Source organism: Triturus cristatus, chromosome 4_2 (genome assembly GCF_964204655.1).
Source record: "Triturus cristatus chromosome 4_2, aTriCri1.1, whole genome shotgun sequence".
Taxonomy (NCBI): domain Eukaryota; kingdom Metazoa; phylum Chordata; class Amphibia; order Caudata; family Salamandridae; genus Triturus; species Triturus cristatus.
Window position 1 is genome coordinate 974,213,932 of NC_140586.1, and position 11,774 is coordinate 974,225,705.

An 11,774-nucleotide genomic window follows, 5' to 3' on the forward strand; every position below is an offset into this window, starting at 1 on the left:
AACCCACACATGCTCAGTGATGATCATAGTGGTGAGGAGGAAGGTCTGGACCTGCGTCAACAGCTCATCACCAACTACTTCCTTTGGGTGTAAGTTTGCATTGAGCTACTCTGACTGTATCTGTTCACTTTTCTGTTCTGGGCAAAACATTGATGATGTGGTGGGATGCTGGCTGTTGTTGGCACAGTGCAAAGGGGTACTACATGCCTCCCTGTGTGTGTTTATCCACTCACCTCATGCCCATGTTGATGGTGTTGCTCAGTGTTAAATGAAATGCATCTTGTACAGTGTTGACTAGTGGTGTGTTGTTGCTTTTATGCATCATCTAACAACTCAATGTTATGTTCTTGTGTAGTCCAAGGTTCCTCCACCCTATCAATGGATTGCCGATTTCCAAGTTTGTGGTATGTTGGAATCTGAGTTTACATTCTACTCACTGTGATGAAGATGGTACAGACACAAACGAATTTTGGTGTGAAATCTGTTTATTTGAGCGTCAGTGAAAGTTCAAGTTGACAGTGATGGTGGAGAGATAATTAGGGTAGACAACACAATGGTGGAATACCACAGTCCAATAGACAGGTGCCATCTTGTGGCAATGTGACTCAGGATTTACAACAAAGTCAATGATCAGTGCAACACCGGTGACGGCTGGCTCATTGAACTGGCTTTGGAGGTGCTTTGCCACGTGATCCTCTTGTGGTCTTTCACGGACGTCCCCTCTTCCGCTTGGTGGGGGGGACCCTGCTGCAGGCTCAGAGGTGTCTGAAGAGTCAGTGTCTTCAGACTCATCCCTCCTATGGCCGCTGGTGAGGTAGTGCGAGTGTCAGCAGGTTGGCCACTGGGGGGGCTACTATTTGCGCTTCATAAATGTCCCTCAGAACACCCACAATCTGGCCCATGTACTCAACAAGTTGACCCAATCAGGTGTCCATGGACCTCTGCAGCAGGTGGAGTTTCTGCAGTTCTTCAATGGCCTGGCCCATCTTTCCCTGGTTTTTCTGGTAGGCACCAAGGAATGTGTTGACTGAAGCCAAGGCCTATGTACGCCTATGTACACTGTTCCCGGGATCCCTGGTGGGGCTGGTGGGATTGCTGATGACTGAAGCCGGGACTGGTTTGCAGGCAGTGGTGGTGATGGTGGAGGTGGCTACCAATGTTGCAGGGGTCAGCTGTGTTGTTGCTGTTGTGGGAGTCATGGCAGTGGTGGTGGCAGTGGTGGTGGGGACAGTTAGGGCCTGAGACTGTGCGAGACCTGCCAGTCCTGATGTACCAGGTTGGTGCTGCTCGTCCGAGAAACCGAGAGAATCTGCATCCGAGAGGTCACGTTCCTGGGGAGGAGACTGGATCGGCTCGTTGAGGTTCCCATCGCCAGGTGTTGATTGGGAATCACCTATTGGACAGAGGTTATAGTGTCAGCATGTTCAGTACAATCCACAACATTCATGATCATGCTTTTTAACCTTTCATTATGGATTAAGTAACTTTAGACATTGATAATATTTAGCATTTGTTACATTTTATCTGCAGAATTACATGATGAAGAGGTACATGCATTACTAGTTAGAGGTGTGACATGGCGAATACCGAGATTGGACATGTACAGTTATTGTGTTTCCACGGACATGCCCTCATCTGCCGTCTTGGTGCTCATCCATTTTATGTCAGGCTTGGATCTTGTAGACTTTTCGAACAGTACCTGTCTTTTATGCGTGAAAGTCATGATTTATGTTGTGAATTTTGGACTGACATCATGTGGTTTGTGTCCTTTGATTGAGTGTCCATGTATGTGTGGCTGGTGTTACTGTGAGCCTTCATGCTTAGAGCCAAAAGGCTTGCACATTGTCTTTTTGCCATAGCGTTATTGGGCTCTGCTTTCAGTTACAAGTGACATTATCTTTGACACTGTGATTCTTTTGACATCCACATGGGATTAGCTGTCTGTGATTTGTGGAACTTGCCAGAGTTGGCTAACAAATTTGGGATGTGGTGGTCACATAGCTCCATGCTGTTTGTGTGGAAGGACAGCAGACCTTGTGGGAGTTGTGGACTTGCTGCCTGAGCCCATGGACACCCTCCCTAGTAAGATGGCTACCTACCTGTAAGGTGATGCAGAGGAGACTGATGGCTGCCACATGGCTGTGGGATGTGGAGGGTGCTGCATGCTGGTGGGGTAGGGCTGAGGACCTTGTGGGAGTAGTGGACTTGCTGCCTGGGCCCATGGACACCATCCCTCGTAAGATGGCTACCTACCTGCACAGTGATGCAAAAGAGAGTGATGGCTGCCACATGGCTGTGGAATGGGGAGGGTGCTCCATGCTGTTTGTGTGGGAGGACAGCGGGCCTTGTGGGAGTTGTGGACTAGCTCACCGGGACCATCGACACCCTCCCTAGTAAGATGGCTACCTACCTGCATGGTGATGCAAAGGAGAATGATGTCTGCCACATGGCTGTGGGATGGGGAGGGTGCTCCAGGCTGTTTGTGTGGGAAGACAGTGGGCCTTGTGGGAGTTGTGGACTTACTCACTGGGACGAACAACACCCTCCCTAGTAAGATGGCTACCTGCCTGTAAGGTCATACAAAGGAGAGTTATGGCTGCCACATGGCTGTGGGATGGGTAGGTTGCTCCAGGCTGTTTGTGTGGGAGGACAGTGGGCCTTGTCGGAGTTGTGGATTAACTCACCGGGACCAACAACACCCTCCCTAGTAAGATGGCTACCTACCTGTAAAGTGATACAGAGGAGAGTGATGGCTGCCACATGGCTGTGGGATGGAGAGGGTGCTCCAGGCTGTTTGTGTGGGAGGACAGGGGGCCTTGTGGGAGTTGTGGACTTACTCACCAGGACCAATGACTCCCTCCCTAATAAAATGGCTACCTACCTTCAAGGTGATGCAGAGGAGAGTGATGGCTGCCACATGGCTGTGGGATGGGGAGGGAGCTCCATGCTGTTGGGGGAGCTGAGGTCCTTGTGGGAGTTGTAGACTTGCTGCCTAAGCCCATGGACACCATCCCTAGTAAGATGGCTACCTACCTGTAAGGGGGATCCATGCTGTTTGTGTGTGAGGAGAGCGGACCTTGTGCGAGTTGTGGAATCACTCTCCGGAACCAACAACACCCTCCCTAGTAAGATGTCTACCTACCTGCATTGTTATGCAAAGGAGAGTGATGGCTGCCACATGACTGTGGGATTGGGAGGGTGTTTCAGACTGTTCTGTTTGGGATGGCGGACAGGGTGCATGGCCTGACTACAGACCTCCGTGGTGAAGCAAATGAAGGTAATGCTAGCCATGTGAGCCAATCATTTTGTAAGCATGCATTGGACATGTGTTTGATGTGATCTGTGAGTTGAGGCTCATATTTGCTGCAAAGAAGTACATTGCAATGTGATGGTATGATGTCATTTGTACTTACTAGTCTGCACTCCCTCATCTATTCCTGTGAGCCCCTCAGGATGCAGGATGGCAAGCACCTTCTCCTCCCATTTGGTGGATGTTAGTGGTGGAATGGGAGGGCCACCCCCGGTTCTTTGAGCAGCCTCATGGTTCCTCTGGGCCCGATCTTTGACCCTGGTCTTGAGGTCGGTCCACCGCTTTTTGATGTCACACAGTGTGCGCATGGGGGTCCCTACTGCATTGGGGTCTGTTGGATGAGGTTCCCATACAAATGTGGTTCTACCCTAATTATCTCATCTACCATCACTTTCAGCTCTGCTTCAGTGAATTTGGGCATTTTCTGTGGTGCCATGGTACACATGAGTGAGAGGTGCAGGGTGGAGGTGGTGGGTGAGATATGTGAGGAGCGTCAGTGATACATGTTGGTGTGTGGTGAGATAGGTGTGTGTGATGCTGTGCTCTGTTATGTGTTGCGTCTGCTAGGTGTTGTGCTGTGTCTCGCTCTGTTCTGTAGCTTTGCAAGGGATGCTGCTCAGGGAAGGGGTTGGTTTTATACTGTGCTTTGTGGGTGTGTCTACATGAGTAATGGCCATCAAGTCTATTTTCCATGGTGTCCATGGCTTTCATTAGTTAAAAGGGGTGGTGGTGTCATTGGCCCGTGTCAGATGTTATTGAGGTCAGCAGAATGTACAGGGAAAATGTGTGCATTATTGTGATATATGCTCAGACTGCCATTATTATAGTCTTTCTGTGAACGCAGCGGTCGGAATGTAATGCTCGTTGTGCCAGCTCCGCCGTCTCATCTTAATTTGTCGTGCGGTCATTCCGTGACTGGGGCAGCCTTTTTTGTCCATTGCACTGATTTTTCCATCTGCTGCGGGTGGAAATTCTGGATTTACAAGCATGGCAGGCAGTGTTTTGTGGATTCCGTCTGCCGCAATATGATTTTGAGTGCCTCTAATCGTAATCTGGTGGCCGGTATTTCTGCGGGGCATGCAGGCGTTTGTTTTCTGCAGGCATGGCAGGTTGAGGACTTTTCCGCCCGCCATCGTAATCGGCCCCATTGTTGTTAAAAATATCAAATTTTTATTAAAGTTATGTATTTTAATATATATTTTATGTGTGTGATGTTTGTTTTTTTGTATAAGAATTGTTTGTATTTTTATTGTATGTGTTAAAATTTTAGTAGTTAATAATTGTTTTTAGTTCCTTAGCGGGTTGTGTGTTTATAGGGGAATAGGGTGGGAAGTAATTTAATAATATATATGTTATTGATTATTTATAGTAGTTATAAATTTTGTTTAAATTGAATTGTGTGCTATTAGTTCCATAGCGGGTTGTGGGTTTACAGGGGAATAGGGTGGGAAGTAATTTAATTATATAAAATGTATTGAATAATTTTCATTTATTACTATTTGTATAATTGTGATGTTATATTGTTAAATGATTAAGGGCCAGATGCATCAAAGAATAGTTTTGCGATTCTCAAATAGCGATTTTTAGAGAATCGCAATTTGAGAATTTCAAAACAATTCTTTCCTTAGGTTGGATCGCCATCTAGAGCAAGTTCAGTAGGGAAGGTGTTGGGATTTTCCTTAGGTTGGAGCACCATCTAGAGCAAGTCCTTTAGGGAAGGTGTTGGAATATTCCTTAAGTTGGAGAGCAATCTAGTGCAAGTCCAGAAGGGAAGGTGTTGGAATATTCCTTAGGTTGGAGCGCCATCTAGAGCAAGTCCAGTAGGGAAGGTGGTGGATTAGTAGCACACAATGCTTTCCAGTTGGGCGACCAGCTGGGTGGGCTGCCCTGGAGGTCCCAATGAGGGGTCCCGGATCCCAGCCAGGGCTCCAGGGGGTCGGGCACGTTCGCGCCCATGGTCCCCTGAGTTTCGCGGTGTGCATGGGTTCCCAGAAAGAGGGGTAGCTTTCCTCCGGATTAGTAGGGGTAGGGTATGCCGGAACACCCCTCCCGGGCGGGCGATTCTTTGCCGGGGCTCCATGGGTCACAGGCAGTCCTCCACTGGGCGTCCAGGCCCAAGAGCTCCGGTGGTCCTCCCTGTGCCTAAGGCCCAGCCGGGGTCCCTGAGCCCCCAGGACGCTGAGCACTCAAGCCCTGCGTGGGAAGGCGAGAGCCCTACCTCAAAGGCTCAGGGCAGGCAGATGGGAGTCCTTTCGGTCCCAGCCATCTAGTCTCACCTTTCCACTCACCCATCTGGTCGCATGCAATGCTTTCCAATGCGGCGACCATATGGCCGGGCTGCCCTGAAAGTCCCGATGAGGATCCAGGAGGTCGGGCACGTTCAATCAATCAATCAATCAATCAAAGCATTTGTATAGCGCGCTACTCACCCGGAGGGTCTCAAGGCGCTAGGGGGAGGGGGGTCCGCTACTGTTCGAACAGCCAGGTCTTGAGTTGCTTCCTGAAGGAGAGGTGGTCTTGGGTCAGGCGGAGGTGGATGGGGAGGGAGTTCCACGTTTTGGTATCCAGGTAGGAGAAGGATCTTCCTCCTATGGTGGCCCTTCGGATGCGGGGAACGGCGGCGAGGGCGTGATCTCTTTAGAGATCAACTGAATAAGTGTATAGTGTTTAGAGGTTTCTATTTGATATTTTTGTGTTTCCTCCCTCCTCTAGGGCCTTAATTTAAATAGGGAGACCTTTCATTCATTACATTACGATGGCGATGCCTCCTCCTGTCTGGTTGGCGTGGTCCCTCCGGGTGATCATGTATCCGTACGGGATGGCGATGGCAATGTCGAGCGCTGAGGAGGCGTTCATCCATGTTTCTGTGAGGAAGGCAATGTCTGGAGATGTGGAGTCGAGGAGGTTCCAGAGTTCTACGGCGTGTCTGTGGACGGAGCGGGTGTTGAGCAGGATCCACATCAGGTGGTTGCTGCTGGTGCTCGGCTTGGCGGGTTTGATGCAGGTCCGGATGCAGGAGAACTTGCAGGATTGGCAGGTGAAGGGTCCGTGGGTGCGTCCTGGGGTGGCTCGGTGGCAGCCGAGGGTCAGGTCGGTGTTGAGTGCGTTAAGGGTGGCGGTGTCGTAAGTTCGGCGGGTGGGCTGGCATCCTCGGGGGCCAGGGGTTCTGGCACTGGGCGCGGTCCAGGCGCGGACGGGCGCAGACGGGCTTGCCTTTGGCGCACAATCGGCACACCCGCTGCGCGTCAACGCTGCGCGTACGCATGCGCTCTGCCATAAATGGAGAGTGGGGGGGTGGGGCGAGGGAGGGGCAGCTGGGAGGTGGGAGCGGGGTGGCGAGTGGGGGGGGAGCGGTGAGGTGATGCGGAGGGAGCGTGGGTGGGGCCGCGTGGGAGCAGCGGCAGGGAGCGGGGTGGGACAGGGGAACAAGCTGGCAAAATACGGCACAAAAGCTAAGACGAGAGACACGGAGCAAAATTCACAATAGGCACAGCAGAAGGGCAGCAACAGGCGGAGGGGCAGGGGAACACTCTGGGGAGCACAGGCGGCAGGGGAGCGACGATAAAAACGAAACACGAGCAGAACACGAATAGTTACAGGCAAACCTTAGCAGGCACGAGAGAACGGTCAGGGACAGGGGGCCACTCCACACAGGGGCAGAGACTCGGCTTGGCAGCGGCGGCGGGAGGAGCGACCAGGTCACGCCCAGGGTCCCCTGAGTCTAGCGGTGCACACGGGTTCCCAGAAAGAGGGGTAGCTTTCCTCTGGATTAGTAGGGGCAGGGTATACCGGAACACCCCTCCCAGGCTGGCGGTTCTTTGCCAGGGACCAGATGGGTTATGCCAGGACAACACCTCCCCTCACTCCGGGGGCTCCCTCCTCCGACCCACGGCATGGCAAAGTGCCCAGGACAGGCTGCATGGGTCCAGGGCAGTCCTTCCCCGGGCATCTGGGCCCAAGAGCTCTGGTGGTCCTCCCTGTGCTAAAGGCCCAGCCGGGGTCCCCGAGCCCCCCGGGACGCAGAGCCCCTAAGCCCTGCAAGGGCAGGTGGGAGCCCTAAGGTGAAGGCTCGGGCGGGCAGTTGGGCGTCCTTTCGGTCCCAGCCATCTGGTCGCACCTTTCCCCTCGGCCATCTGGTCGTGCGCAATGCTTTCCAATTGGGCGACAAGATGTCTGAGCTGCCCTGGAGATGCCGATGAGGGCTCATTTGCCTCCCGGATCCCAGCCAGGGCTCTAGGAGGTAGGGTGCATCCGCTCTTGGAGTCCCTTGAGTCTCGCGGTGCGCACTGGTTCCCAGAAAGGGGGGTAGCCTTCCCCTGGATTAGTAGGGGCATGGTATGCCAGAACACCCCTCCCGGGCTGGCGGTTCTTTGCCAGGGACCAGATGGGCTATGCCCGGAGAACACCTCCCCTCCATCCAGGGGCTCCCTCCTCCGACCCACGGTGTTGCAAAGTGCCCGGGATGGGTTCCATGGGTCCAGCTGTTGTCCACAAGCCCCCCGGGATGCGGAGCCCCCTTGCCCTGCGTGGGCAGGCGGGAGCCCTACCACGAATGCTCGTGCGGGCAGATGGAGACCTTTCGTTCCCTACCATCTGGTCGCACCTTTCCCCTCGGCAATCTAGTTGCACGCAATGATTTCCTATGAGGCGACCAGATGGTCGGGCTGCCCTGGAAGTCCAGATGAGGGCTTATTTGCCTCCTGGATCCCAGCCAGGGCTCCAGGAGGTCAGACACATCCTGGCCTAGGGTCCCCTGAGTCTCTCAGTGCATTCAGGTTCCCAGAAAGAGGGGTAGCCTTCCTCTGGATTATTAGGGACAGGGTCCTTTGGGACCCCTCTCGGACTAGCGGTCCTGAGCCATCAGCTGGACGGGTCAGGACTCCCCCAAGCCTTGGGTCTGTCCCCGGGCCTGCCGTGTGGCAGGCTGCCACGGATGGGGTCCCGTGGGCCTACCCCTGCTCAACTGGGTTCAGGGGCTCCCAGGGGCCCTAGGGAGGGTGGCCTCCCCACCCCAGGCTCCGTCTTCTGTCCTGCCATGTGGCAGGGTGCCCAGGACTGGGTCCCGCTGGCCCGGGGAGGCTTACCCTTCGCTGCTGGGCATGGGAGCACCGGCTCGGTCCAGGGGTCGCGTCGGGCCTTGGGTCGGGTGTCCAGCCCTGGGCTCCGTCCCGCGGCCTGCTGCCGCGCCATTGGCCCGGGACGGGGTTCCATCATGCCCGGGGAGCCTCTCTCTGCTAGGCTGTGTTTAGGGGCTCCCAGGGGCCCTGGGGAGTGTGTCCTCACCACCCAGGCTCTGTCCTCATTCTTTCTGAGTGGCAGGGTGCCCTGGATGGGGTTCCGCGTGCCCAGGGAGTCTTCCCCTTCGCCTCCGGGCCCGGGAGCCCCGAGTGGGTCCAGGGGCACTGCCGGGCCCCTGGGTTGGGTGCTCCAGCCCTGTGCCCCGTCCTCTGGCCTGCTGGCCTGCCAAAGTCCCAGGATGGAGTTCCGTCATGCCTGGGAAGCCTCCCCCTGCTTGGCTGGGTTCAGGGGCTCCCAGGGGCCCCGGGGAGTGTGGCCTCCCAACCCTGGGCTCTGTCCTCACTCCTGCCGCGTGGCAAGGTGCCTGGGACAGGGTCCCACTGGCCTGGGGAGGCTTCCCCTTTGCCTCTGGGCCCGGGATCCATGGCTGGGTCCAGGGGTTCCGCCGGGCCCTGGTTCGGGTACTCCAGCCTTGGGCCCCATCCCCTGGCCTGCTGTCCCACCAAAGACCCGGGATGGGGTTCTGTCTTGCCCAGGGAGCCTCCCCCGGTTCAGCTGGGTTCAGGGGCTCCCAGGGACTCCAGGGAGTGTGGCCTCCCCACCCCAGGCACTGTCCTCGGTCCTGCCGCGTGGCAGGATCGATTGGGCACTCTCGGTCTGTTTAGGGATGGACTGCTTGGCCAGCCTCGGCTGTTGTTTCAAGCAAGGAACTTCCACCCCGCATGGATCGTCCGACTTGAGGGCCTGCCACCTGGCAGGAGACCCTTCTCCCTACCCAGCAGAGCAAAGGCCGAGTGGCCCCGGCAGCTCATGCCCCCCAGTGGTCTGACCCGAGCAGAAGGGGTCGGGTGGCGCCAGGCACTCGGATGCTGCTGCCTAGCAGGTTTGTAGGCCCCGTGCACTAGGATGTCACCCCTCTCCACCCAGCACATTTCCACAGCAGCTCAGAATGACCATTCCGAAAAGGGTGCCACCACTGTCATGCTCCGGCACCCCTGCGTCTCGCTCAGGCTGCGCCTCTGCCCGCCTCTCCCTTCCTGTGGAGATGGCTGGGCCTGCCGGTGCCCATGAAACCACACCTCTCCACCCCTCCAGCGAGCCCTACCGCCCAGGCAGGTGGGCTCCTTCTCCCAGCAGGCTCCCAGAGGGAGGGGTTCAGGAAGGTTGCTGGTCGGGGAGATGGACACACGGCCCCCAAACCCACCATGTCAGCAGGTGCGGCTACGTTGTTCATCCTGCCAGTAGCATATGCTTGTCTCAAAGATTAAGCCATGCACGTGTAAGTACACACAGCTGGTACAGTGAAACTGTGAATGGCTCATTAAATCAGTTATGGTTCCTTTGATCGCTCCATCTGTTACATGGATAACTGTGGTAATTCTAGAGCTAATACATGCCGACGAGTGCTGACCTCCTGGTATGCGTGCATTTATCAGACCTTGACCAATTCGGGCTCGCCCTGCCGCTTTGGTGACTCTAGATAACCTCGGGGCGATTGCACGCCCCCGTGACAGCGACAATATATTCGGATGTCTGCCCTATCAACTTTCGATGGTACTTTCTGTGCCTACCATGGGGACCACGGGTAACGGGGAATCAGGGTTCGATTCCAGAGAGGGAGCCTGAGATACAGCTACTACATCCAAAGAAGGCAGCAGGCGCGCAAATTACCCACTCCCAACTCGGGGAGGTAGTCACGAAAAATACCAATACAGGACTCTTTCAAGGCCCTGTAATTGGAATGAGTATACTTTAAATCCTTTAATGAGGATCCATTCATCAATCAAGAACGAAAGTCAGAGGTTCGAAAACGATCAGATAGACTAGCGATCTGGCGGCATTATTCCCATGACCGGCCGAGCAGCTTCCGGGAAACCAAAGTCTTTGGGTTCTGGGGGGACTATGGTTGCAAAGCTGAAGCTTAAAGGAATTGATGGAAGGGCACCACCAGGAGTAGAGCCTGCGGCTTAATTTGACTCAACACGGGAAACCTCACCCGGCCCGGACACGGAAAGGATTGACAGGTTGATAGCTCTTTCTCAAATCTGTGGGTGGTGGTGCATGGCCGTTCTTAGTTGGTGGAGCGATTTGTTTGATTAATTCTGAAAACGAACAAGACTCCTCCATGCTAACTAGTTACGCGACCTCCATCGGTCAGCGTCCAACTTTTTAGAGGGACAAGTGGGATTCAGCCACACAAGATCGAGCAATAACAGGTCTGTGATGCCCTTAGATGTCCGGGGCTGCATGCGCGCTACACGGAACGGATCAGCGTGTGTCTAAACTTCGCCGACAGGTGCGGGTAAACCGCTGTACCCCGTTCGTTATAGGGATTGGGGATTGCAATTATTTCCCATGAACGAGGAATTCCCAGTAAGCTTGGGTCATAAGCTCACGTTGATTAAGTCCCTGCCCTTTGTACACACCGCCTGTCGCTACTACAGATTGGATGGTTTAGTGAGGTCTTCGTATCAGCCCCGCCGGGGTCAGCAACAGCCCTGGTGGAGCGCCGAGAAGATGATCATCAAACATAACTATCTAGAGGAAGTAAAAGTCGTAACAAGGTTTCCGTAGGTGAACCTGCAGAAGGATCATTAAGGCGGAGTGGCCGAGCGACAGACGGCACCAGCCCGAAGTCCTTCGCCCACCTCCTGCTAGCACACACCGTTGGCACAGGGCCCGGCCGTGGCGCACCCTGGCCGGTGGAGCGGTCTGCGGCCATAAGGGTCGCTTGGGTGAGGACCGGGCCTTCGGCAGGCCTCTTCCACCAGGGAGGACCCGACCGACGTGTGAGGTACTGGGGATGGGGGAGGCCCCCATCCCGTCTCCCTTTCTGGGAGGGGCACAGCAGTAGGTCCTCCCGGGATGGAACCCAAGCTCACCCGGCATGACCCCTGCAGTTAGGGGGTCATGCCCCAGTGCTGGTACCGCCCCACCCTCGCAAGGCCCTGCCACTGGCTGGGCCCTCCCGAGTCCCAGCCCGAACAGGTTCCAGGTGACCGAGGAACGGGCCTTTTTGTGCAGCAGGGTGGCCTGGAGGAGAAGGGGCCAAGGGCATGTGAAGATACCCTGGCTCCTCTTGGTGGGAGGTGTGTGGGATGGGGAGGCCTGGCTCTTCCTTACTGGCGCCTCTGACCTGGGTGAGGGTGGGGTGGACTAATCACCAGCCCGCCTGCACGGCTCAGGGCTGCCCGACTACGGACAACTGATGTGCAGTTGGGGCGAC

The 11,774-nt window shown here is 55.3% G+C and overlaps 1 pseudogene; it reads left to right on the forward strand.

Moving 5' to 3' along the window:
• The first annotated feature begins 9,770 nt into the window (after nucleotides 1–9,770).
• On the forward strand, nucleotides 9,771–11,145 carry LOC146839187 (18S ribosomal RNA; annotated as a pseudogene).
• The last annotated feature ends 629 nt before the right edge of the window (nucleotides 11,146–11,774 follow it).